This window comes from Mustela putorius, unplaced genomic scaffold (genome assembly GCF_011764305.1).
Source record: "Mustela putorius furo isolate JIRA1106 unplaced genomic scaffold, ASM1176430v1.1 tig00003859_pilon_pilon_pilon, whole genome shotgun sequence".
NCBI classification, from domain to species: Eukaryota; Metazoa; Chordata; class Mammalia; order Carnivora; family Mustelidae; genus Mustela; species Mustela putorius.
In genome coordinates, this window is record NW_025422011.1 from 2,556,796 (window position 1) to 2,583,349 (window position 26,554).

Here is a 26,554-nt window from a genome sequence, read left to right on the forward strand (position 1 = left end):
TCCCTGCTGCTGAGTGTTGTTGAGCACTTTTTTCATGCATCTGTTGGCCATTTGTATGACTTCTTTGGAGAAATGTCTGTCCGTGTCTTCTGCCCATTTCTTGACTGGATTATTTATTCTTTAGGTGTTGAGTTTGAAAAGTTCTTTGTAGATTTTGGATACTTTGGGATCTCTACTCTGTTCCATTGATCTACTTGTCTATTTTTGTGCCAGCAGCAAATCTTTTTTATTACAGCTTCGAAGTACATCTTGAAATCTGTGATTGTAATAACTCCAACTTTGTTCTTCCTTAAGATTGCTTTGCAATTCAGGGTCTTTGTAGTTCCATGCAAATTTTAGGATTATTTGTTCTAGTTCTGTGAAATAAACTATTGGTATTTTGATAGGGAACACATTAAATCTGTAGATGGCCTTGTTTAGTATGGACATCTTAATATTAATTCTACCAATCCATGAGCATGGTATATCTTTCCATTTGTTTGTGTTGCCTTTACTATCTTTCATCAATGTCTTAGGTGAGTTTTAACAATATGTGTGTGGTAAAAAAAAAAATATGTATGTAAGCTTCAAATGAGCACATTTTCATAACTTAGAGCTTAATAGGCACTGTGTTTACATGGAAGTTGGTTCAAAGAACACCACTTATAGAGCCAGACCCAGTGCAAGCTGATTCTGCTAAGCACATTCATTTCAAGAATAAGGATTCAGAATCTCTGGGGTTTTCATCTCCTACTCCTATGCCACTAGCTATTCTCCCATGCAAACAGTAGATTTGAACTAACCAATGATAGCATAGTGATTGTGAGGATGAAGACAAAGAAACTGGCTCCATCACCACTGCTGCCATGTCTGCGCAGGTCATCCTCCAGACTGTGTGGAGTTCACTCTTTTCGAACTTTCCCTGAGTATGTCTTTCTTTTTCAAGATATCCATTAATGTAATTAAAAAGTGTGAACCCATTACTTTTCCCCTTTTTGTGCTCTAATGTTTGTCAATTGGCCTGGTTGTATCCATGAAGTCTGCTAAAAGGAAAGTTTCACTCTCTGTGTTTCTTGTCCAGCTATTATGAGAATTAATTTTATTTCATTGTTATTACCAAAAATAATTTTGTGGCTTACAGGAGGCACACTCTTCCTTGAGTGTCAAATACCCAGCCGCTGCTGTTCTATTTTATGTCAAGCATTGACAGCTTTACAGGGCTTTCCTTCAGAGCAGGCACTATGCCCAGGTCTTGCTCTCAGAACTGCAATCTCTTCCTCATTCCGTGCCACTCAAGAGCTCCCAGGACACTGTGAAAATAAGATCCGTCTGTTCTAGTGTCCGGCATGGGCCACTCACTGGGCAGCTCCAGAGAGCCATGAATGGGCAACTTCCCAGGTCTCCAAAAACTCTGCATCCCCTTCCATTTTCTCCATCTATGCTCACACCCTAGATGATCTCATTAAGGCCTGGGCTTTGAAATACTCTCTTTAATAAACTATGGCTTCCAAATTGGTCTCTCCAGCCCTGACCTCAACCCTGAACTCTAGGTGTGTACCTCCATCCACATCCTTGCCACTTGCCATTTGGATGGCTCGTAAGAGCTTCAACTTAAAATGCCCCAAAACAGAAGTCCGTATGTTCTCCCTTCCCATCCAACCAAAGCCTAGCCCACCCAAGACTCCCATCTAGAGGCACAAACTCTATGGTTATCCCCAACTCCTCTCCAACCCCATCTAACCCATCAGTGGTTCTGTCAGCTCTACTTTCAAAATGCATCCCAAATGTTTGAGCTTCTCAGAACCTCTGCCACCATTTTGCCTTTCCAGATCACCTCCTCTCATGCCCGGATTCTAACATCAGTCTCCCCTCCCTGTCCCCTACGTATGGCCTGTTCTCCACCCAGTCAGAGTGATCTTGGTAACACGTCAGTTGCATCCTGTCTCTTGTATGCTTACTGGGTTCCCATCACACTTAGGATCAAAATGCAAAGCCCTCACTCCAGCTGGCGGTTCCTCTGCTTCCACGCCAGCCTCACTCCAGCACGGTGACCCCCTCGCTGGTGCTCCAACATGTCAGACACCCACCTGCCTAATGGTCCTGACTCTTGCTGTTCCCTTCACCAGGAAGGCTTCTCCCCTAGATGCAAGTCAGAGCTTCACTGTGTTCAGGTCTCTGCTCAAAAGATATCTGATCAGGAAGACCTTCCCAGAGCCCCTTCCTTGAAACAGTAAACCTGTGGCCAATCTGTCCCTTCCTGCATCTCATGCTGCCTGACGTTCAGTTTATTTATTGGTCTCTCTCTCTCCTCAAACTGAAGATAAGCACCACGAGGATGGAGACCTGGCTGTTTTGTTCACTATGATCTCAGCATGTAGCACAGTACTGGCTACACAACAGGGACTGAACATGTACTTGTGAATCAATGAATGTGGGCTCAAATTTGCTATTCGCCTTCAAACTAACTCTGGGCTAGGTGACGTCACCATGCCCATTGTGCAGATATGGAAGCTAAGAATCAGAGAACAGAAGGGATTTACTCTCAAGATCCCTGAGACGGTAATAGATCTACAATCAAAACATGGGCTCCATAGGACAGGAAATCAATAGAAAAAAAATCAACAAATCAAGAGCTGGTTCTTTGAGAATATTGGTAAAATCAACGAGCCTCTAGCCAGGCTGACTAAGAATATAAGAGAGAAGACACAAATGACTAATATCAAAACCAAAAGAGCAGACATCGCCAGAGTTCCCATGAACGTTAGAAGGATAAGAAAAGAATACAATTACTGATTCTAGGTCCATAAATTTGATAACTTGAATGAAATAGATCAAGTCCTGGAAAGACACAATCTGCCCAAACTCATACAAGAACAGACAACTTAATAGGCCTGGATCTATTAAATACATTGAACTAATAACAAATAACTTTTCAAAACAGAAAACAGGCCAGATTCACTGGTGAGTTCTACCAAACATAATAGGAAGAATGGGTACCAATTCTCAGAAATCTCTTCCGGAAGAGACAAGCAGAAGAAATGCATTCTAACTCAATCTACGAAACCAGCAGTATCCTAATACCAAATCCAGACAAAGAAAAGAAACCTACAGACCCAAACCTACATGCAGATGTTTAGGGCAGCTTTATTCTTCCTTTGGAAGCAACCAAGTTGTCCTTCGGCAGGTGAATGGATAAATAAGCTTGGGTACATCCAGACATTGAAATATTCAGCGTGAAAATTCTGACACCTGCTACAGTATGACGGATGTCGAGGACATTATGTGAAGCGAAATAATCCAGGGACACACGCACGTGCACACACATGCACCTGCACACACACAAAATAATCCCAACACACAAGTACTGTGTGATTCCATTTATATAAGGTACACTCAGAGGACTCCAAATCACAGAGCCAGGAAGAAGAAGGGGGGTTGCCAGGGGCTGGGAGGAAAGGGGAATAGGGCGTTAGTGTTCAACGGGTTTAGAGTTTCAGTTTTACAAGATGAAAGGAGTCCAGGGAATGGATGGCGGGGAATGGCTGCACAATAATGTGAGCGTATTTAGTACCTCTAAACTGTACACTTGAAAATGGTGAAAGCAGTAAATGATACATTATGTATATTTTACTAAAATAAAAAACTTGGGGCAAAAATGAGTAGTCGAGTCATGAGAAGACATGGAGGCATATTTCTTAAAGGCGTTTTTCTTTTTGTTTTGTTTTGTTTTGTTTTGTTTTACGATGTATTTATTTATTTGAGAGAGAGCACACACTCACGCAAGCAAGTAACCACCGGAAGTGGGGAGGGGCAGAGGGAGAGAATCCTCCAGCAGCCTTCCTGCTGAGCCGAGAGCCAGATGCGGGGATCGATCTCAGGACCCCGAGATCACAACCTGAGCCGAAACCAAAAGTCAGACACTTAACTGACTGAGCCACCCAGGTGCCCCTTAAATGCATATTTCTAAGTGAAAGAAAGCCATTCTGAAAAAGCTGCATCCTGTATGATTCTAACGATAGGACATTCTGGAAAAGGCAAAACTATGGAGACAAAAGAAAGATCAGCGCTTAGCGGGGAGGAAGGGATGAACTGGCAGAGTACAGAGGACTTGTAGGGCAGTGAAACGATTCTGTAGGACACGATCGTGGTGGCTACATGTCATTACACATTTGTCCCAACCCACAGAATGAAGGCACGCCCCCAGCAGTGAACTGGAACGCCAGCTCCGGGCTTCGGGTGGTAAGAACGTGTCAGTGCGGCTTCTGTGGTGTGGGTTGTCCACAGTGGGGAAGCAGCAGGTGAGTGAGAATGTGAGAACTCTCTACACTTTCCCTCAGTTTTACTGTGAACCTCAGACTGCTCTAGAAGATAAAGTCTATTTAAAAAAAAGTCCTGGGGCGCCTGGGTGGCTCAGTGGATTAAGCCTCTGCTCAGGTCATGGTCCTGGGGTCCTGGGATCAAGCCCTGCTTCCGGCTCTCTGCTCAGCAGAGAGCCTGCTTCCTCCTCTCTCTCTACCTGCCTCTCTGCCTACTTGAGATCTTTGTCTGTCAAATAAATAAATAAAATCTTTTAAATTTAAAAAAATATATATTAAATAAAAAAAAATCCTTCAGGGTCCAGAGTTCACTCTCCTTCCTCCATCCCACAGTGCCCTTCTATCCTAACAGAACCCTGCCCAGACCCCAGGGAGAGAGACACCTTGGCGACCCCCAAGGCCCAAGGGGAGGATGTCACTCATTTCTTCTCACATCAGCAGCTCTGGGCCGGTCATTAAACCAAACCCCAGCTAAGACAACAGCACTGCCGGCTGATCTGGGCTTTTCCCTTTTATTTTTTTAGGCTGTTAATGATAATATATTATTTCACATTCTGAATTAATAAAAGAGGCAGCAGGGCACAGCAGAGTGATCACCAGACCCAGTGGGAAGGAGAAAGACATACCTAATAGCTATGTGACCTTGACATACCTAATACCTAATAGCTGTGTGACCTTGAGCAAGTCACTTTCCCTCTCTGTTGCTGACAGGCATCTGATGACGGTGTTCCTATTCCTCCCTCTTCGTCATGTCTGGCCATTTGATAGTGCTTCAGCTGTGATTCATAGTGTGAATATAGGTCACCACTAAAACAACAACAACAATAATAATAAAGCTTCTTTTCTTTTTTTCTTTTTTAATAATAAAGCTTCTTAAGGGCACATTCTGCTCAGTTTTGTGGCAGGAGCAGAAGAGCAATGATTTGCTCTGTCTTTAGATGAGGAAAATGAAGACTTATTAGTATCTCTCCATGACGCTGAAGAGCCCACAGAACGTAGGGGTCTGTCTGGCCTCACTCTCACAGCCAACCATGTCAGAGAGAGGGAGCATCTCCCCGGGAAAATCTCCACAGGCTTTGTCTCCTCCCAGGGACAAGGTTGCATCCGGCCCTCAGATGAACCTTCTTGTGTAAATTTCAAACACTTGAAAAAGAAAGGAAGGAAAAGGTTTGGGATGGAAAGGATCCAAGAGGGCAGAAAAAGACCAGGTTGCTGTCAGGAGTTACATATGGACACAGGGCTGGCCTGAGGCCAGAAAGTTCTGGCAGACATTGGGCTGAGAGAGCAGGAAACTGGGGTGGTGAGAACCTGTCATCCTGTCCCCTCACACACGTGTCCCTGCCAGAGCATGACGGGGAAGCCAGGAGGGAGAGGAGGCCCGGCAGCTGGGGCTCCATCCTGGGCTGAAACTCAAGGCTCACACCCCACCTTGCACTCCATAATGATACCCACCCTTTCTGGAATGTTGCTTCCTTCCCAGGTGATGGGCCACACACCTGAGATTCATCATCTCATTGAATCTTGACCACAATGCCCACAACAGCAGGGACTATCTTCACGTAACAGTAGAGCAAACGGAGTTCATCTGCCTGAGCTCATAAGTAGCTAAACAACAGCCCCGAAGTTCATCTAGTGCCAAAGCTACGCTTTCCCTCCTGCATGAAACTGCCCCCTGATTTATAAATACTAGGTAGAAAATGATGTATGTAGCAAAAGCCAATGAAAAGATGAGAGCTTGAATCCAACTGGGACGCGGGAATCACCAGACCCCATGCCGCGTCGGCTGAATGAACAGAAGTATGAGGTCTGGACCGAGGGAGGGGCTGGTTCCACCCACCTTGGCGGGGGTCAGAACATGGCCAGAGCTCTGGCCTCAGCTCTGAGGGTTGAACTGTGAAAATGCCCAGTTCAGGCTATAGTCCTCTCAGAGAAGGGTCAAGAGAACAGGAAGTCAGGAGTGCACCGAGACCTGCATAATTGGAGGGAGGCAGCAGTAGTGATGACCTTTCACCATCAAAGGGTAAAGTGTGTGAAGTGGGGATGCCGGACAGCAGCCTGGAGGGAAGGGGGTGATGCCTCTTCTCTGTGGCCAAGCAAATGGAGGGTACCAGAAAATACATTTGAGCGCAGCAGAATAAGACACTTGAACCTGTCACAGCCTGCCCAGGGCAGCCCAAGACAACATAGGTGACAATGGAGGCTACACGCCACAAGTCCATAGAGACAGGTGGGCAGGAAACTGACAACAATTTGCCTGGTCCCATGGGGTAGAGATTCCACCAAGCATTCAGTTGTCTTCAAGTCCCTCCCAACCTTTGCAGAGCTGACCTGTTGACCCCTACTCAATCCTCTGCACCAGGGGCAGAGGGTACCAATCCACCTTATAGAGGCAGTGAGGGGGCTTAGTGATGTCAAACAAGCTGCTCGGGGTCATGCAGGGGAACAGAGCTGTGACTAGCATCCAGATCTTGCTCCAAATCATCCTGGGGGTGGGTAGGAGGTTCATCAAGCTCAGCGGGACCACTGGCTTTCACTCTCACCTTTGGCATCTCCAAGGTCTTTCCAGGATTGGGGAGGATCGGAACATCTCCCTTCCTGACTTCTCTCAATTCCATCATGACCTCTTTACCCCAATAACCACGGCTTCCCTCAGGGCGGCATCCTCTCTATGTTGCACTGCTTTAGATCATTCTGGAAGTCTCCCAACCACCCTCATTTTCCTCTTAAGTTCCAGGGACATTAGGAGGTACATTAGAATCACCAGGGATCTTTAGAATAGACTAGGGGTCCTCTAGGAATTACATATAAAGCTATAAGAATCAAAAACAGCATGGTAAAGGCTTAAGGACACATAGACAAATGGAATGGAACTGAGAGCCCAGAAACAAACCTAGACCCCACGGCAAGTTGATTTTCCATAAGAGCGCCAAGACTAATCAATGGGAAAAGCCCCTTTCAACAAGCAGGGCTAGAAGAACTGGATAACCACGTGCCCAAGGACGAAGTTGGACCCCTACCTCACACCATATACCCAACTTACCTCAAAATGGACCTGTGACCTACATATAAGAGCTAAAAACCATAAAACTCTTAGAAGAAAACAAAGGGGTAAATCTTTTTGACCTTGGATATGGCCATAGATCTTTAGGTGTAACACTCAAAAGCGTGAGCTACAAAAGAAAAAGGAGATAAACTGGAACCTGGATACAGGTTCTCCTGGGGCAGCCAGGCTTCTGTCATCCCATCCTTGCCACCTGCTTCTTGTTGTCAGATCTCAGGATGGGAAAGAGCCCCAGCTTCCTGGAAACTGCCTTCACTAGCTCACTCAGCCTGCTGGAGAGGGCTGGCTGGGGGGATTAAAACCATCAAGGGGACCTCTTTCTCCCAGAGCTCCGAATTCCATGCAAGGCTGGGTGGAGAATGCAGGAGGAGGGCCACAATGAGCGAGACAGGGTGATGCCCTGAGTCCTGTGGGGGGCCTTGTGGATACTATGGGTGCCTCTGGGGGTGCTCTGGGGAGTCACGGAGGGTCTACGAGTGCTGTCACTGGCAACGTGGGAAGCCATCGTGGTGCTGTGGGGAGTGGCTGTAGACCTTGTAGGTGTAGAAGGGTGGCTGCCACGTGGGATAGATTTGAGGGCACTGTGGGTGCTGTGGCCAACACAGCATTCTTGGGATAGGAGGCCTGTGTTTAGGTCCCAGTCTGACCGCTTTTTGGACATGAAACCAGAATAATTTACAATTTCTCTGCATCCCAGCTATCCTCACCTATAAAAAACTTATTAACACCTACATCTTGGGGTGTGGGGAGGAGCAACGATTATCTACAGAAAGGGTCCTGTAAATGTCATCGGGAGGGAAGTGTAAACCACGGGATAAAGGCTCAGGAAGAACTGTTCACACCCACACCTGGGGTGTGCCCCACACGCCGGGGTGTCAGAACAGAGAGCTGACACAACCCAGGCCCCCCTCTTGGCCCTTTTTTAGACCACGCGTGCAAAAAGAGGTATGTGTCTCCACGGTAACCTCCCTGTTTGGTCACAAACACCCGACTCGTCCATCCTAAGAGCCCAAGCCTCTTCAAGGAGGTCACCTTGGGAGGCCACATGATCCCAGGGCGCTTCTGTTGTTCAGAGCAAGCAGGAGGATCCTCCCCATCACAGCCCCCCAGTGAGGCGCATGCTATCTGCCCATTTGACAGGTGAAAAAACGGAGACTCTGGACACGAGATCACTCACGGGAGTCAAAGAGCTCCCGAAAAGCGGAGCTGGGACCCAGCCTCCACCAGTCCGGGCCCCAAAGGCCAGCAGACATTTCCCACAGTGGTACATGCTTGTCTGCCTCCCGGTGACGGTCCTCTTTGTCCTTCCCCGGGACTCTACACCGATCTGTTTCCTAGCTAACGAGGGGGTTGGGTGGTGAATCCGAATCGCTTTGCTCCCCTGCAACCCTCCTGAAGGCAAACCGAGAACAAAAGCACCCCGGCTGCTTTTCTCTGTGCTAAAGAGGTTCCTGCCTCTCGTACACGGAGGCCCATGGTTTTCCCCTGATGGAGAAACATCCCCAGCAGAAAAGTCCTGGGGAAGTTAAGCTTTTCCTGACTCGCTTCAGCGCCTTCTCCTGATTAAGAAAAGCGTGCGGGATACTGGCTCTGTGATAAGCCAGTGGCTTCCTGTGGGGAGCAGGGCTGGCTGCCAGGAGGCTGCGGGTGAGATTTTGGCCCAGGCAGCCGGCAGGGTGGGGTGAGCCGCACGACATGGAGGCCTCAAGCTCCCCAGCCACTGTCTACCCAGGGCCGTTTGGCCTTGCACTTATCTGCCTCTGGGAGCCAGCCACCATGCCTTGGGTTCCGGCCTGAGACACCGCAGCCGGCAGGCGGTACACTCCAGAAGAGAAAGGATGAGGCAGGTATCAGATCAGTGACCGGGAAAGTGACCCAGTGCTTCTCAACCACAGTGCCAGAAGCAGCTGGAACCACAAATGCCATCACATGGTGGGGTACGGCACCCCACAGTGTGTACATCCCATCGACCCTCGCACCAGCAGTCTTGGGGTGGGAAGGCGGTGGTGGGGGGTGGCTAAGGAAGGGTCTGTACCTCCCTCATCTCATCTTCTTCCCAGAACACCCCCCTGGGTAGCATGATGCTCCCATTTTAGAGATCAGAAAACCAAGACCTGCAGAGACGTCACAACGAGCCCCAAGTGTCAAAGCCAAAAATCCAGAATAAGGAAACAAATCATTTTTATGTCCTTTCAAGCGATGTGATTTCAAGAGGTGATCTGGCTTAAAGGATTTGGTTAACCTTAAGATTCAAGTCATGGAGGCACTCAAAGGAAAATACACGAGCCTTGTAGGGTCGTTCAGACGGCTTCAAAACTCCACCATATCTCACTCGCTGTTGTGTGACCTTGAGCAAGTCACTTCACATTTCTGAGGCCCAGTTCTCTCCTCTCTAAGATGGAGGCGATTGTGGTGTCAAGACCACGGGGCCGTTATGAGGACTGAATGGACACTGCAGGGCCTGTGCCTAGCACAGAGCCTGGCATGCCGAAGTTCTGTTGGTGCTGGTTGATCCGAGGTCTCCCATCAGCCAGGCCTCAAATAGTCCATCTGCCTCTCAGACTCTGTGGTCTTTCCACTGAGGGTCTGAGGCAGCCTTTGGCTAACGCTGGCAATCAAATCTCCTCAGAGCCTCCAATGTCCTTCCTCTTCACAACCTTCCCCAAGCCCCCACCCCCTCTCTGCCTCCCTGCTGCCTCACCACACCCGTCACTTCCTCTGGTTCAGCCTGGGGCTGGAAACCTCAGAAATTGAGGCCCTAAGGCCTGGGACAGAGATTCCAGTCATTGCTACCCATTCTACTGGTGAGAAAAACAAGGCCCTATGAGAGAAATGACTTCTGAAGACTCTTGAGGCACAATGGTGGTCCAGACTGGGCCAGAGGAACCTTCCATGAAGCCACGCAGCCCATCACTAGTCCTGGGATTGTGGGCAGCCCAAGAAGCTTCTGGAACCCAAGAAGAAAACCAAGACTTTTCTATTGTCATTTCCATCCTGGAATGCGAACTGTATCCAAAAGACAGTCCTGAGATGGAGGGCGGGGGAGTCATTCTAGGAAGGTTTTTTCTTCTCACAATCCCAAGACTATGGTGGGTGTGGAAGTGGGGAAAAGGGAAGCACTCTGCCTTCCCTGGGAGGGCTCACTGCCTTCCGTGCTTCAACCCTCACTTCCTGGACTGACCCTGAGGAATGACCATGATGGGCGGCCCACTCATGGGGCAGACGCCAGCCCCAGTGAGACCCCACCTTGGCGCCAGCCTCTCTCTCCTCACACCTCAGCCGTGCTCCCCAAAACTGAAGAAATGTCTGGGTTGGGGATAAGAGGGAAGGCGCCCTTTGCCTGCCCTGCCCTCGTGCACCAACCGAAAGCTCTCTCACTTGGCCATGGAGGGTTCGTTGAGTAGAAAGAGAAGAGGAGAGAAGATCAGACTCTTATTTGAAGAAGCCGACGCCATGTTGCCATGTGGCCAAACCATACCTGTTTCAACTGGTGTCTGTTCCTTCCGGGAGACTCAGGATTCTCTTGAGGTGTCCTTTCGATGGCTTCGGGATAAATTCTAGAAGAAGAAGAGAGAGACATAAATTTTAAAAAGGCAGCAGCTAGGGGGCTTGTGGCTGCTGGGGGCCACCTCAGTTCAGGTGTGTCCCTGTCGCTTAGGTTCCTGCTCTCTCCTTCTCTCTCTGCAGGTGTAGAAGCCAGATGGGGCAGCTGTGGCCAGAAAGACAGAATCAAGCACCCAGCCTCATGGAGGCTTCCAGGAGGTGTCCCCAGAGCCTACAGACTGGCACATATTTTCAGTTTTCCAAAATCAGTCCAGGAGCCTGTACAGTGTGGCGTGATGACATCACGCATGCTAATCACATGTCTTTGCTTCTGGCTAGAACATTACCAACCCGTTGTAGAAACTCCACTCTCCTCAGGCAGGGAAAAAAAAAGAAGAAGAAAAAGAAAAAAAAATGCTTTCTGGGTAATGGTGAAAATGCGAAGGAAAATTAATCATGGCTTAATGAATGCAGGCTTTGGGGGCAGACCAACATTTCCCAGATCTGGTAACCATGAAGAGATAGAAAAGAAGAGAGGTCTTCGGTAGTGAAAAAACAACTCAGCCCCCGAGTGCGGGGGCCAGAAGCCCAGCCTCTCCCCACTTCCTCTCTGTCAGTTTGACGGAGAGCCCCCGGGTCACAGGAGAAGGATCAAATTCGCTGCGTCCAGGCCGCATACCTGCCAGCCCAGGCCGAGGCCAGCCCTGGGGGACCGGCTTGTTCCCATGCACAGCCGAGGAACAAAAGAGCAGAGCTGACAGCACAGATGGGATAGCCGAGTCCCCTGACCCCAAATCTCCCAGACTCCCGCCCTTCAGGACCGGCTGCGCCAAAGAAGCTGCGGTCAAGTTTCACGTTGTCTCAGACGCTGATGTTGACGATCCCATGAGCCAGTGTCCCCGCTTTGGGGATGAGGGCCACGAGCCCTGAGGAGTTAAATAACTTGCCCAAGGTCGTCATGCCCAAATGCGGCAGAGCCGGGACTAGAAGGCAGGTCTGTTGGAGGTCAAACCTGGCATCAGTACCATGTCCATGGGGCTGTGGGGAGAGACACAGGCACAAGAGCAACGAGCACCGGGTCTGCTCCACGGATCCTAGCTCAGTGCACATGGCGCAGACAGCAACTTCTCGGGACTCCCTGCAAACTGATGGGGAACAGGGCTTGGCCCGAAGACGTGACCCCAGTTGGTTTTCTTTGCCTCCAAAGTCCACCCAGGCAGAGTCAACCCAGGAAACGTCACATATCACGGAGCAGACCTAGGCTACAATCAAAGGAATTCATGATCTATACACATACACATACCCATATCCATCCCTAGACAAAGGCACGGATCTATGGCTGGGGATACAGACGTACATGTACATAGCTTTGACTGTAACTACAAAAGTGAGCATTCTTCCTTATCCATCCATTGTAGTTCATAGGACCACTGCAAAATCTCTGTAACATGCCCCTCTAGGCTTTCTTCTGTGCAATCATTTATGTGTGTGTGTGTGTGTGTTTGTGCATGTGTGTGTGTGTGTTTGTGCGTGTGTGTGTGTGTGTGTGTGTGATAGAGAAAGAAAGAGAGTGTGCCCGCATGGGCCCCCATGGAGATGGTGGGATTCACACACACTTTCCACAGTTGGGATCTTACCACACACATTCTGCATCCCCAGCTAGCAGTTGCCATGAGGTCTACCCATGGATCCGAGAATACGGAGACCTTCTGGAGTCTTCTGCCCTCCTTCTAGGTGTGGACCATCATTTATTCAGCTCTCAGCTCTCCCACCTTACATACACGGGATACTTCCATTCCCAGCTGCTACAATCTTGTTGCTCCCATCCCCTTCCCACTTACATCACCACATGGGAACGTTCGAGCAAGTCCACAGCCTGGACGCCTGGAAGTGTGTCCACATTTGAATAGCTTCCGACAAACCACTTTCCCCAAACAGCGGATCGATTCCCCCCAGAGAGCAGGACAGAAGGAGTCCCCTTTTCTTGGATGTAAATTTACACTCTGGGCTCTTCTGCCTGCCGAGTTGTCTTTCTGGTCACCTTCTGGTAGCCTGGAAAGCCAAGTCCCCTGGACAAAGGGAGACGTTTATCTCTTGGCTCCCACAAGACGGCCACCGCTCCACTGCCTGGGGACATGTCTGAAGAACTCGGGCCCACCTGAGCCAGGAACTACATTTATGGGCTCAGAAGTGATAATGAGCTTTTATGAGCTCTGGGGACCATGAGGAACATGTATTAATGTCAAGCGTGCCCATCAGCCACGTAGCCTGGGTGAATGTCACACATTAACGAAATTAGAGGCTGCAGCCACGTCGGGTGGGAGCTGCGGGCGGCGTGTCAGGCGGTGTGGGCAGAGCCTGTTAATAATAAAATTACTTTCCAGGCTTTGCACTCCTGAGCCTGAAGCCGTCTTCCGTCTTCGATGGAATTCTGCCTTGCTGCAGCCTGAGAGGAGATTAGTTTATTACTGGTGCCAGGAAAGGCAAAATCCAGCACTAATCCTAATTCCCATTTAAGCAAATCTGCATTATGTGAGGGAAACCAGCTGGGCTCAGAATTTCTCCCCCCCCCCCCCCGCCCAACCCCCCACTTCTCCCAAGATCTCATTCCGGCCCTTTCTTCTCCGGGGAGTGGGGTGGAGGGGGGTGTCACCACAGATGTCAGAGCGGGAGCCCTCCTGGGAGCAGGAAGAGAATCCCAGGGTTTAGGACCAAGAGGGGGAAAGGGCTGGGTAACGAGAGGGGGCTTTGGAAGATGGTGCACTGGGAGCCGGTGCTCACCACTGACCCAGTTGTCTCTGGCTGCTGGGAGGAAAAGCCACCACCTTCTCGGCCAAAGGCTCGTTCTTGCCTTGAACAAAGACGCCTTGAGAGCTTCTGACGGGCTCTGTCACTGTGAGCACGTGATCTCCCTGCTTCAGGCCTCCAGTCCTCATCTGGGAAACCTCAAACAACAGCAGATAGCTCATGTGATGTTGTGAGAATCACATGAAAGATGGACAGACGGACAGGACGCCAGAGAGCCCAGCACACACTGCCCCAGTTTCTTGAATTAAGACTCCCAGGCTCATAACAGCACCATTATTCGAGGGCCTCGCTTAGTGAATGATGACGCAACACTACGTGTAGGGACACATCCTGGTTCTGGAGACCTTAAAATAGGAAAAAAATCAAAGAAAGGGTGCCTTAAAATCCATGAAGCAGAGGAAGCGCTCAATCAAGGGCAAGGAACGTGACGACTAGGAGCCAAGTTCTCCTGTTGTCTGAGGTCTAGCTCAAGCGTTGATCTTCTTCCTTCGGAACGAAGCCACGCTGCTCTGTGTGTGGGAAACCAGCCCTCAGTTTGTGAGAAAAGTCCTGAGAAGGAACCTCAGTGTCCTGGATGAGACCCAGCCAATACGCTGATGTTTCCCGCTCTAGTTTTAAACCAATGTACCCAGGGGTGTGCGTGCCGTGAGGACACAGTCTCCCGAGTCTTCCCAAACACAGTACTCAGATCACAGACTCCTCTCTGGTTTCCCAGCCCCTGTCTCTCCACCATCTCACATGTCCAAAGTCACCCGTGACCTTCCTTCTCCATGGCCCCTGCCTCTCCCTGCCAGGACTGAGCCCTAGTGTTGTCCATCAGATTGCTGCAAAAGGTCTCCTAGCTGGTCTGCTAGGCTGTGGCCTTGTTCCCTCCAAACTGCCCCCTGGTTTGCTGTCAGACGGAGCCCAGAGATATGTCTCTCTCTTGCGTCAGTGGGTCCCCTGGCTTCCCTTTGCCTACATATGGGCCTTTGATCATCATATGGGCCTTCAGGTCCTCACAATATGCGCAGACCCCACAGTCACACTGAACTCACTGGGACCAACATGCCCCCGCACCCATGATGACATGCTTGGCCCAACCTCACTCCTGCTCACTCTGCCCGACAGTCCCTTCTTCCTTTCTTAACCTTGAACTCTACCTCTTCTCCCGCTCTCCAAAACGCCTGGCAAACTCCTACTCATCCTTCAAAATCTTTCTTCAACATTTCCTCTTGTCTGCACAAGACCTGCACAGGCATGATTGGGCTCTGGGCTCCACTAACAATTTGTCTGTCTAAGTGGTCAAGTCATCACAGTGTCGCATGTGTTTTGTTTTGTATGGTTTTTCTCCTCTACCAGACTCTGAGCTCCTCGAGGACAGAGATGGTCTCTTACTTCCTCTGTGGTCTCAGCTCCTGACTCAGCAAATAAAGATGGATGGAGGGAAGGGTGCTAGGAGAGATGGATGGATGGATGGACACATGCATGGAGGGATGGATGACAGCAGGGCAGATGAAGGCAGGGATGGATAAACAGCCAGGTTGAAGGGGAACCGATCTACAAAAGGATGGGTGAAATTAACAACAGCAAGACAGAACTAAGTTAATGGGAGGAGAGAGGGAATAAATGACTCAACCACTTGTATAATTTTCTCTGGACCCCGGGGGGCTGAGCCTCTTGCAGCTACGGGTGATCCCTTGCTTTCTCCCTCTAGAGTTTATGGGTCTATGCAGAGACCACACAATGAACATCGGCAGCCCCCAGCTCTACCTCATCTCTCCTCACTGCCCTAGCTGTGGACCCACAAGATGAGGCCTCAGGAAGGAAGGGTCAGAGTTACTTACATCTTGCCTTGGTCTTGATCCAGGTGGTGAAGACCAGGTAGTGAAGATCAAAGTTTCCCTGTGTCTGAGTCCAGCCCCAGGCTGTGGGGCAGGGGGTTGGCCAGCCATGCGACAGGTCTGCAACAGGCCAACTGCTTGGTCCAGAGCAGATGGATGGCTGATGATGGGGGTTTCAAGCTCCCTTGCAAAGATGCCATTTGGGAGACCCCAAAATGGCAGAAGGGCCAGGCCACATGGACAGCAGGGCATCCTTTGGATGGTTCCCTGAGAGAGAGCTTCTAGGAGAACAGATATGCCTCTAGAGCCTGCTGTCTGCCAGGCAGTGGGTAGGGAGCCCTCAGCACCCAACAGTGGGCCACAGACCAGGACTCATGGTCCACAGTCCTGGGTTTCCATCTCAGCTCTGCCACTCGCCCTCTGTGTGACCTTGGCGAAGTTCCTTACCCCTGTAAACCTCAGGTGATTCACCTGCAATGTGTGGACAATCAGAGCCCCACCCCACTGGCCTGAGCTGGGGGTCAGAGGCACTAATGGGCCACAAGGGATTCCCACGGGGACCGACCCTACCAGGTGCTCAACCAATAGAGGATGTGGGAATTACAAAAACAGAAGCTAGTGCTGCTACTTTCCATAGAAGGGACAGTGGCCATGATCAGCGGTTCCAAGTTCTACGCTCCAGACCTGTCCCTCTCTCCCTTGGGGGCCCGCACCAAGAGGTGGAGACCACACTTCATACATACACCCTGACACTTGGCTCACGGCAGCCTGACTTGCTCCTGTTTTATACATCACGTTCCCACGTGATGTTGAAGACCACTGATTCAGAGCTGATGTTCTAGAAATCCAAGTCAGTAGGAGTCTAGGGGAAGTGAAAGGGAGGTCTTCCTGGAAGAGGCAGCAGTGACAGAAGGGAGGGAGGGAGGAAGGTGATCAGATCAGGAGCAAGATGAGGAGTCTTTTTCTCATTAGCTCCTGCCCTCAGTGCTTCCCTCCTGTGCTGTATACTCCCCTTGCTTTACCTCGCTCCGGGGGGAACAGGCATCCTTCCGAGCCCCGTGACCACAAAGACTCTTGATCACATGCCCCAAGAAGGGACAGCATCGTCAGCGGGAGCCTGGAGGCCAGTGCAGCCTTGGTCCTTCTCCCCACAGCGATGCCAGCCTGGGCCACTGCCAGCCAGATGCATCGCTTGTTGACAGATAAAAGTGATGTACTTTCTGGCTCCAAAGCTAAGCCAGGGCTTTGTTTTGCTGTACTGGAAATTGACAATGCAGGGGGGTGATGTGGGGGTGGGCCAGAGGAAGAGGAGCCAAGACAGGCTGGGGGATGAGTTCCTGCTGGGTTCTGTGACTCAACAACAGTCATCACCCCACCCCCATCTAGCACCGCTGCCCAAAGCCCTTTCCCATCGCCTTGGTCTCTAGGTCTCTACCTCCTCTCCACCTGCCCTTGACTCTGCTACAGGAGGGAGAGCTTCTCTGCAGCTGCCTGCCCAACCTGCCCTTGTCATTCAGTCCCATCCAGCTTAGTTTCCATAATGAGTCCCAAAATGGGCCTGCTAAGTGTGCCCCAGGGTCACAAGTGGGGCTGACGTGGGAGCCCTGACATCCTCAGAAAGACTGGGATTTTGTTGTTGTTGTTTTTCACTTGGGGAGTAGAGGGCCACTCCCTGCTCGGAACTGGGCACAGCGCAGACGGTGCCGGTACTGCTAGCAAGGGCTCTGGAGGGTCCACCCAGCTGGAAAGGACTCTGAGTCAGTCTGAGCCCATTAGCTCTGGGTAGCATGGGGATGGTGATAGGGCCAGGGAAGAGGGCATATACAACCCTGTAAGTTAACACGTGAAGCTTATTCTCCATGCAGCCATCACTAGGAATCATCATCTCTCCTGTCCCCACGTTCCCATGACGTCTGGGGGTTCCCGAAGGCGGGCGAGCCTGGGTCTCTCGTGCCCTCCCCGGTAGCACCTGTGAGATCTGGACTCCTCCACGATGCCCACCTGAGCATGAAGAACATGTGGCCTCTGGGAGCCTGAGACCCCTTGCCCCAGTGGGCCAAGCCCTGCACGTGCTCCTCTTTGCCCTGTCTGCAAGCGTTTTCTCATCACCGGAAGGAGGCAAGGACAAAGGCTGTCCATCCCCTGGAGCTCTCTTTCCTTTTGATCTTTGTCCTTCCTCTTACACTCTTCCCATTTCTCAGAGGAGGAAAGGGAGCCTGAGGCCCCACAGCTTTACATAAGTAAACATGGGCGCACTGCTCATGGAAAAAGGAAAACAGAGAAGCCTAAGTCATTCTAGCAACCATGTCTGCCCAGAAAGGCCCACTCATTCTCCGGACGGGTCCCCAGCACCCCTGCCAGGAGAGTGCCCAGCATTCCAGACCTGGGTGTTTGGCACCATAGGGACCTGGAGGAACCTGATGGTTTAAGGGACCCCCCTCTCTCTCTCTCTCTGAGGGGGGAGCCTGGCCCTCCATCCCCCCCACCCCACCCGGCTCCACTGCACCATCCACATGAAGAAAAAAGGAAAGATGTGAACTCTCTAATTCGTCCACCAAGTGGCCAGTGTCCTCCTCTTTCTTAGCAAAGGAAGGAGCTGATGCTCAGAGAGGTCCAGCTGCTTTTCAACAGTCACAGAGCAGAACTGAGCCAAGAGAGTTTGAGAGTCCATGATTTGGTCTGTGTGCAAAGGCCCCCAACCCCCTTTGCTGAATCCAGCCTGCCCTGGGCTGTCCCCATCACATCTGTCCTCTAGAGGGTACATGTGGGAGGTCCTCAAGCCATTGTCTACTTGAGCAAAGATAGCTGGGCTTTCAAAGATTTCAACAACAGCCCAGTGCTTCTAGCTCAGGGCTCAAGAACAGGCAAGACTGTCTTAGAGCTGAAGTGGCCTTTGTGTCTCCACGTGTTCCAGACCTTGAACTCAATGTGGACCCACTGTACGGTCTTATGCACCCAGGAACACTTGTCCGGGGATGTTCTGCCTCGGAGAGGAGCAGTTTTCAAAAGCCACAGGACATAGAGATGTTTCCAAACTGGCCACCGTGCTGCTAGCAAGGAAGCCAGCAGCTGAGAACTTGTAATCCGAGCCCAGGGAAGGGGCCCGCCCCATAACCCACAGCAGCTTTCCTCTGAAACCTGGGGCTGGGGGTGGGGGGGCTTGTCATTCAGACTTTATGGCCCTCCAGGCTTTCTTGCGGTGGGATTGGAGGGAAAAGGGCACCCCAGGTCTCTGCAATTCTTCCCAGCTCAAGTCCATGTAAATATATTCTAATGCCGAGAAGGGGAGGTAAGACCGCAGAGCCATTAGCATTTTGATGGCTTTTCCCAGCACGTGGAAGAGCAGTTTAAAATTCATAGTGTGGAGATTAATCCCAGGCACGCCTCTCCCTCCCCAGCTTGAGGTGGCCAAGAACTTCTTACCCCTTGAAGACCTTGATTAGGAAAGCAAGCTAGGAACTCAGTCATGGGAGTCCTATGGAGAAGAGCCAAGATGGCTTTCTGGACTGCCTGTGGAAGACCTTCTAAAACAGAATCGGGGATTAGGGCGGAGGAAATGCTGTGACACTGCTTGGGCACTGGATTCTTCCAGGAGGACCCAGCCGAGCCCAGGAGAGGGGCCCTGCTTGTTCCGAAAGGCACACTTGTCCCCCCATCAGTGACACAGGCCAGGCCTCTTACCATCCACGTTCATTCATTCAGCAAAGCTTCCCCAAAGAATCACCATGCCCCACACAGCAGGTGCTTAGAGGGGAAGGAGCCAGAAGACAGTAAACTCAGCAAATCCCTGACCTCAAGAAATTCAGTCTAAATGGAGAGAGAGAGAGAAAGAGAGAGAGAGATGGAGATGAATCCAAGAAAATGTGATTGAGGGGGGCGGGGCAAGAGCAGCTATCCTGGGACCCCGAGGTGGAGGGGGCCTCCACCAGCTGTGTCTAAGCAGGTCACACCCTTTGGGGGCATTCCCGTCCTTCCTCAGAACTTTCCTTTGAAAGCAGATGTGATGTTGCAGTAGATACCAAAGGCAAGATGCGCAAAGATACCGATATTGTTAATGCGGTAGAAAAACTAGCCCCGAAGTTTATGATTTTATTGTCCCAAAGGGCATTCGACTGTTTTCTATCGGACCCAGCCCCTACTGCTCCGATGCTTACATAACTGCTAACGGCCGTGTGTCTAATTCTCCTGAGACCCGGCTTCACCATCTCACCGGCTCCCCTGCTCGTGAATTAAATCAATCTTTGAGCCATGTTTATTACAGATTTGGGTGAGATCTTAGAGGATTTCTAGCTTTTAGAAAATTATACTTTGTCAGCACATGCCCGATTACACACACACACACACACACACACACACACACACTGCACGGAGTAAAAACTAGAAAGAAATAGAGCAAAACATTACCCATGGATCTCTTTTGGTAGCTGGCATAGGTATGTGAGTGAGTTTCGTAATCAGAAAAAAAAAGTGATGAACTCCATTTTTTTAAAATGGAGACACACACACACTCATCAGAGATTATCCAATCAATAGCTCATGTAAATTGCTTGCCTAGGCTGTCTGTGGGGCATGGCTCTAAGCACTTCATGCGAGATTATCTCACTAAGGCCTCCCCACTACCCTAGGAGAAAGGGATTATTAGTACCCCATTCTACAGATAAGGAGATGGCAACCCAGGAAGTTATTAGCCTCAACTCCCAGGTGTGGGCAGTCAGAGCTGGATCTACACCCCGGGCAGCCTGGCCCCAGGGCTGCTCCTGTTTAACCACCCTGCCAGACTTCTGCCTCCCAAGTGGAAAAGGAAGAAATAAACACATCTGCTGGGCGGCCAGGGTTGGGCCTGGAGAAGACCGTGTTCCCACCCACTCCCGGAGCTCACAGTGCGCTGGGAAGCCAGGCGCAGGCCTCGCCAGCCTTGAATTGAATTCACATGTGTCTCCCCGGCTGGGAACCGGTCTTCTCCAGGCTTGGGCGTCCCATCATCCTGGGAGGGGGCGCCACGGGCCCTGGGCAAATGAAAGCCAACCTCTCTCTACTTGCTCTGACAGCATCACTCCTAGCGAAACCAGTTTCTGCCCTTGAAGAGCCAGCTGCTAATAACAGGTCCCTCCATTCCAATCTTTGCCCACACAGGTCCTACAGAACAGCTTCATTACCTAGATCAGAGAGCAAAGGGCAGCCAGGCTTCAGCAAAGAGGGGTGTTGAACAGGACCTCCAGGAGCCCGAGAGACCACAGACTCTGCGTCAAAGTCATCGCATGACCCTGGGCAAATCACCAAGCCTCCTCCCTGGGCCATGTCTTCTTGCCTTCCAAACAGGCAGCGGTGGGGGGGACCCATCGTGCCCCGATACCAGGGATGTTTGGCCAGCATCCATCTTACTCTCGCTGCCATGGTGTTTTACATTCGGGAGGCGTGAAGCCCACACCAGGAACCCCTGCCTATTGATTCTCACTAAAGCTCTCCACGTGGCAGGTCACTATGGGCTAAGTCTGTGCGGAAATTAGGTTTGGAGGGAGGAAGACCATGTGATCTCTGAAGACCGAACTGGGTGTTGAGGGGGGCGTGCTGCAAAAGGTGGGATGTAGGGAGTGAGTGGGGAAAGATGCTTCATTTAAACAGGACCCTTGAGAACCCCTACAGATCACAGCATCTGTGGATTCGTGCGGGTCACTCTTTCTTTATTTGAGCCAAACACATTTCCCTAGGTTTCCAAACACCTGCCAACTCAGGCAGGATTATTTGAGTAAACACTTTGTTTCAAAGGCTTCCAAATAAAAAGCCCCATTTTCCTTGATTTAGCAATAAATACCCTTCCAGCCTTTATGTATGGCTTGTGAAGAAGGGAGGGGACAGAATAATTCAGAAATGTCAGCTGCTTAGTCAGTGTCAATATTGAAAGATGCATCTCTAGGTGATTAATTAAGACGGATGGACAAAAGAAACACAGGTGAGCTCTCTTATAAAGACAGAAAATGATCCCGCTAATGAAAATAACGTAGCAGATGCTCCGGCTTCTGATTCCCGCATGCGTTACTGCCCCTTTCGGGGTCCCAGTGTCATTATCTACCACCTAATGGCCTGTGATTGTAAAATGGGGATCCCCAGTGCCTCAGAAGCTGTCAAAGTGGTGGGAGGAGATGGGGAGGGCTGAGCAGCCCCCCACGGCCACTCCGATAGGGGAGCTCCATCTTGAAATGATTTCTCAGAGGCTCCCTCTCGAACTTTCTTTGAGTTCTGTGGCTACAAGGAAGTTGAATGCCACCAAACTAACTCATCCCAGGTCCTTCTCACTTGAGTATCTGTAAGGTTCAAGATGGTATCTTGGTCGGGAAACCCCAGGGCATTCCAGAAGGCTCATGGCAAACCATGGACAACATCGCTTGGGGATGGCATGCCTCCAATTCCGGAACAGGGGACTCCCCATGTCAGGTAACAAGCCCCCATCCCAAGCCAAAGGGTCTGCCAAGAGAGATCCTAAATCCACAATAAGGGAGCTGGCACAAATGGGGGCGTGGCACGATCCCAGGTGCTCCACCCCTCCATCCTCACAGCAACCTCAAGCAATAAGTGTGGATCTTCTCTCCCTTGTTCAGACAGAGAGGCTGCGCATCAGAGAAGTTGGATAACCTTCCTGAGGCCACAAGCTCCTGAGGCAGGATTTAACCACAGCTCACTGACTCTTAATCACTGTTGCAAGTATCCTGCTCCAGATAAGCCACGGAATACCATACTGACCGCAGACTTGGGGTCCCACTGGTCCCTTGCTTTCATTTTCGAATGGGCCACTGAGGCCCAGAGAGGGTAAGGGACTTGCCCAAGGTACGAAGAGTGAGTGTGTAGCAGTGCAGGACTAAAACTCAGACTCTGTCCTGAAATCTCATCTTCCTATCTCACCTTGCCACCAGGAGGCCACTCAGGACAGCATGGTGTGGTGATCAAAGCTTAGTTCAAGTGCAGACCGCTGGCCGGTTGAAGACCCAGCTCTACCACTGACACACCCTATGACACTTGCCTCATCGTACCCCAGTTTCACTACCCCTACAATGGGAATGACATTCGCGCTTGACCTGTAGGCCTGCTGCAGGGACTCCGGGGGACAGTGTATGCCATGTGAGGTGTCCTCAATGAATTCTAGCTCTCTTTATCCATGGAGGCTGGGGCAAAGTGACAGGGGGCCACAGAATGGAATGGATCCTTCTGGTGAGTTGAGCTCAGGAAACGTAGGGTCTCTACCCTGATTCCACCACCCCTCCCCCATCAGCAGGGCCAAACTGACCATTGCCCCTCCCTCTCGCCCCCCCCCCATTTCCCCAGTCACCTCTGCCAGGGACATCTGGAAGAAGTAAAAGGAATGGACTCCAAGTGAGATGCCACGACACTCTGTCTCCCTTAAGTCAAGAGGGAATCATCCTCTTGAACTTTCTATTTTCTCCTGACCTTGTGTTAATTCCCAGCTCAAAATAAAATGATTGTCTCTTCAATACCAGGAAAAGGCTATGGAGTAATTTCAGGTCAGCACACAGGCTGTCAAATAAGACTGAATCCACTCAATGGCTCAGTGGGGGAATTTAAGATGCAGAAGGGGCCTTAACTCAGAGCATCTGAGATAACGCAGAAGAAAGTGATCTAAGCGTGAACTGGTAGCTTTCTTGCCTCTGCTGGGAAGCAGGAAATTAAAGAAGGCCCAGAGATGTTGAGTGACTTGGCCCATGTCACACAGCCATGGAACCGGTTGGTAAAAGAGGCAGAGCTAGAACCAGGTCTTCTGCCCTCAGGGTTCTGCTGGTGCGAGGGAGGGGCACGGAGGAGGTGGGGGAGTCTGGGTGAGAAGGAGTGGACACAGTTGAGGAAGCGTCTGAGGCAGAAAGAAAAACAGCCGGATCATCTGAAGTCCCACCTGGCCTTTACCTGGGTGTGAAAAGAGTGTGAACGAGTGTGAGGGTGGATGAGTGAGCAAGAAGAATGGGGGGCGGGGCGAGCACGAGGAAATCAGCCGGCCGGAGAGGGAGAACAAGAGGGAAAACATTTGGGCCATTTTCAAATTCCCACAGTTGAATAAATCAAAACAGATTGCTCGGAGACAAAGAGGCCGTTTCAAACCACATCCTTTACCCCAGAGTCAACCCCCAATGGCCCACTGGGTGCTTTCTCGTGGCCTGGAATGACAGCCCCAATAAGTCGGACAACCACAGCCAGGACTGCAGAGCTCCGGGGATGAGCCAGGTATGGTCAACCCCCCACTTTCCAGGTAGGGCTCCTGAAGCCAGGTCCGCACACCTCCCTGCCCCGGGAATCTCTGGGAGGCGGCAGAGACCCCACTGGGAGATGCTCTGGGAAACTCTGCATCCCAGAGGGCCACGCCCCGCCACCGCTAGATGGCCGGGCTGCCCTGGCAGCTGCCAGGGGACAAAGAAGGAAGGAGCAGGGACTGACGACAGCGCGTCCCGGACGCCAGCCGCCCCACGAGGCGAAATACGTGCTAGCCTGTCCCAGAGTGCCCGGCGCCAGACCTGCAGCATTTACTGTGGTCCTCAGCGCGCCTGCGCACCTGGCCCTGCCCGGCCAGAGAAAAGCACCTGCCCTTCCAAGTGAGGGGGACACCGGCGCCCAGGGTGGGCCGGGGAGGAGGGCACTGCCAGAGCCCCAGAGAACGGGTTTCCCATCTCCCAACACACCATTACAAAGGGAACGCTGTGGCCCCACATCGAATCTACCACATCTCCCCTCCCCGCAGCGGGAAGGGGGCAGCACCAGGCCTGGGGCAGGGGTGGGGGCTGGGGAGAAGATGCAGCTCTGCAGGCCTTCAGAGCCACCAGGCCCGTGGTGCGCTGGCGAACCATGTTCGTGTCGTAACCCCAAAACAGTCCTTGGATGTCGGTATTAATCTTCCCACTTTACCAATGTAGGTAAACTGAGGCTCAGAGAGACGAAATAACAACAAATGTCACCATGATGATAAATTTAGATACAGAATCGCACCACGACATGACCAGGACACTTTCAGCTCTTTCTAACTCACGCTCCCTCACAAAGCTCTTCCCTCTGATGGAGGCTGGGAGCCTCAGAGGGCAGCATTTTCTCATGGGTTCCGACTAGAAATCCCAACAAAGACCCTGTTGGCCTGAGGCCACTCTTGCTACGTGGGGGCCGGGCTCTCACAGCGTCCCATTTGTCCCATTTATCAAGGAAAGCAGGGATCTGGAGTTGTAAACTACGTGTCTCAGTATTTCAATGGGTTAGAATCTGCTTTATGTCTTCCGTTGAGTTAATAGGATTTTTAAAATTGAAATAGAACATTTACACAACAAAGTATAGAGATCTGAAGTGAATGACTATTCACAAACTGAACGTACCTATGAAAGCACCAACCAGAATAAGAGCACAAACAGACCAGCCCCCGGAACCCCTCAAGCTGCTTCCAAGCACTCCCCAACCTCTGCCCAGAGGTTATCATTATTGTGACTTCTAACACCACTGCATCATTTGGCTGACCTTGAACTTCATATAAATAGAACTGCACTGTGTAGACTCTTCCACATCTGGTGTCTTTTTTTCTATACTGGGATTCTGAGACTCTTCCAAGTCATGGTCAGCCGCAAGAGCTTATTCTCTGCTGCGTAGCATCCCAGCCCGGGACTACAGCCATTCCACTTTCCGTAGACATTTGCATCATTTCCGGGTATCACCTGTCTTGGACAGTGAAGTTAGGAACATTCTTATACATGCCCTTTGGGGAAAGGCATGAATACATGGGCCTTCCTGTTGCATATATACGTAAGGGTGGAATGGTTGGGTCATAAGGACCCAATATGTCAATGTTGGGTAAATTTCATGCAGCTTAGATGTGGCTTACAGGCCATTGTTTTGCACCTTTGGTCTGTGTGCTTTGTTCCTCTTAGCCACTGGCCAGACCATCTTCCTTGAGAGCATGCTGTCCTGTCACAAATTAATGTTAATAGTAGGGGGAAAATTCTACTTCTCCCCTATACTGATGAGTGAAATGAGCCTGTCCTTCACTGAGTGCTCCTCCATCGGGATGAAATTACATTAAAGTCACGAGCAGCCTCTTCATGTACGTGAAATCTAGCTCAATGGTGAACCATTGCCTTAGGTCATACAGCAATCAACCCCGTGACAGCAAAGCACCTAAGTTCCTCAATTCCTAAAGGCTCTATCCAGCACCCCAGGGCTCCCCAGATCTCCCCTGCGCGCTAGCTCTCCACTCTCCTCCCATCACAACAAGCATCCAGCCCAACCCTTCTGCTGGACTGGAGCAGGTCCTACCAATCAACCAGAACTGACATTCGGGATAAAAATCACTCGTCATCAGGGACCATAACACGCCACTCCTGCTATTCAGTATCGGCCCAGGAAACCCTTGCTACTCTAAGTGGCTCAGCCTTCTTACACTTAGGATGATTATAGAAAAAGAGGACCAAACCCAAGCCTGGCCTCATTCTTTGGTTTATTTGAATCTGATCCCCCCGACACCCACACTGCTCAGGTAGCTGTGAAAATAATTTGTCTCTGCACTGAGGTGTTTTTGCTTGGTTGGTTTTGGGTTCTGCCCCCTGGGTTTTATAGGTGGCAAACAAGCCCAGAGAGGGCCGGCGCCTTGCCCAAGATCACACAGCGAGGCTGCACCAATGCTAGAATTTGCACCACCTCCCCATTTCTAATCGGAGGTTCTACTGCAGTGGGCCTTTCATAACCAATGAGGAACCACCAGAAAAAGCAGACACAGGATGGTAACTTCTTTCAGCTCCAACCAATCACATCTGTTTCCCTTCTTCCCCGCTAAGCAGTAAACAGTGGGGACAGCGCCCAGGCGGGCTGTGGGCAGGGACCTCAGCACACAGACAAGGGCCCCAGCCAAGAGCAGGCCGGGCAAGTTCCCTTGCTGATCCCTGGGCTGTAAGAAAGAGACTTTCCCCAATGCAGCAGAGAGTGGTGATCTGAGAGCAGAGAACTGCCCTTTTCTGAAGCGATAATGTACACAAGCCCAGGGCGGGGCGGCCACG

The 26,554-nt window shown here is 50.9% G+C and overlaps 1 protein-coding gene across 5 annotated transcripts in view; it reads right to left on the reverse strand.

Annotated features, from left to right (window-relative positions):
* TSPAN18 (tetraspanin 18) overlaps positions 1 to 26,554 on the reverse strand; it is a 177,614-nt gene that overhangs the window by 135,318 nt on the left and 15,742 nt on the right. For all 5 annotated transcript variants that reach the window (XM_004763185.3, XM_045065992.1, XM_045065989.1 and 2 more), the window contains exon 2: positions 10,835 to 10,913. The gene's annotated coding sequence lies outside the window, so the exon portion shown is untranslated. The remainder of the gene's footprint in view (positions 1 to 10,834; positions 10,914 to 26,554) is intronic.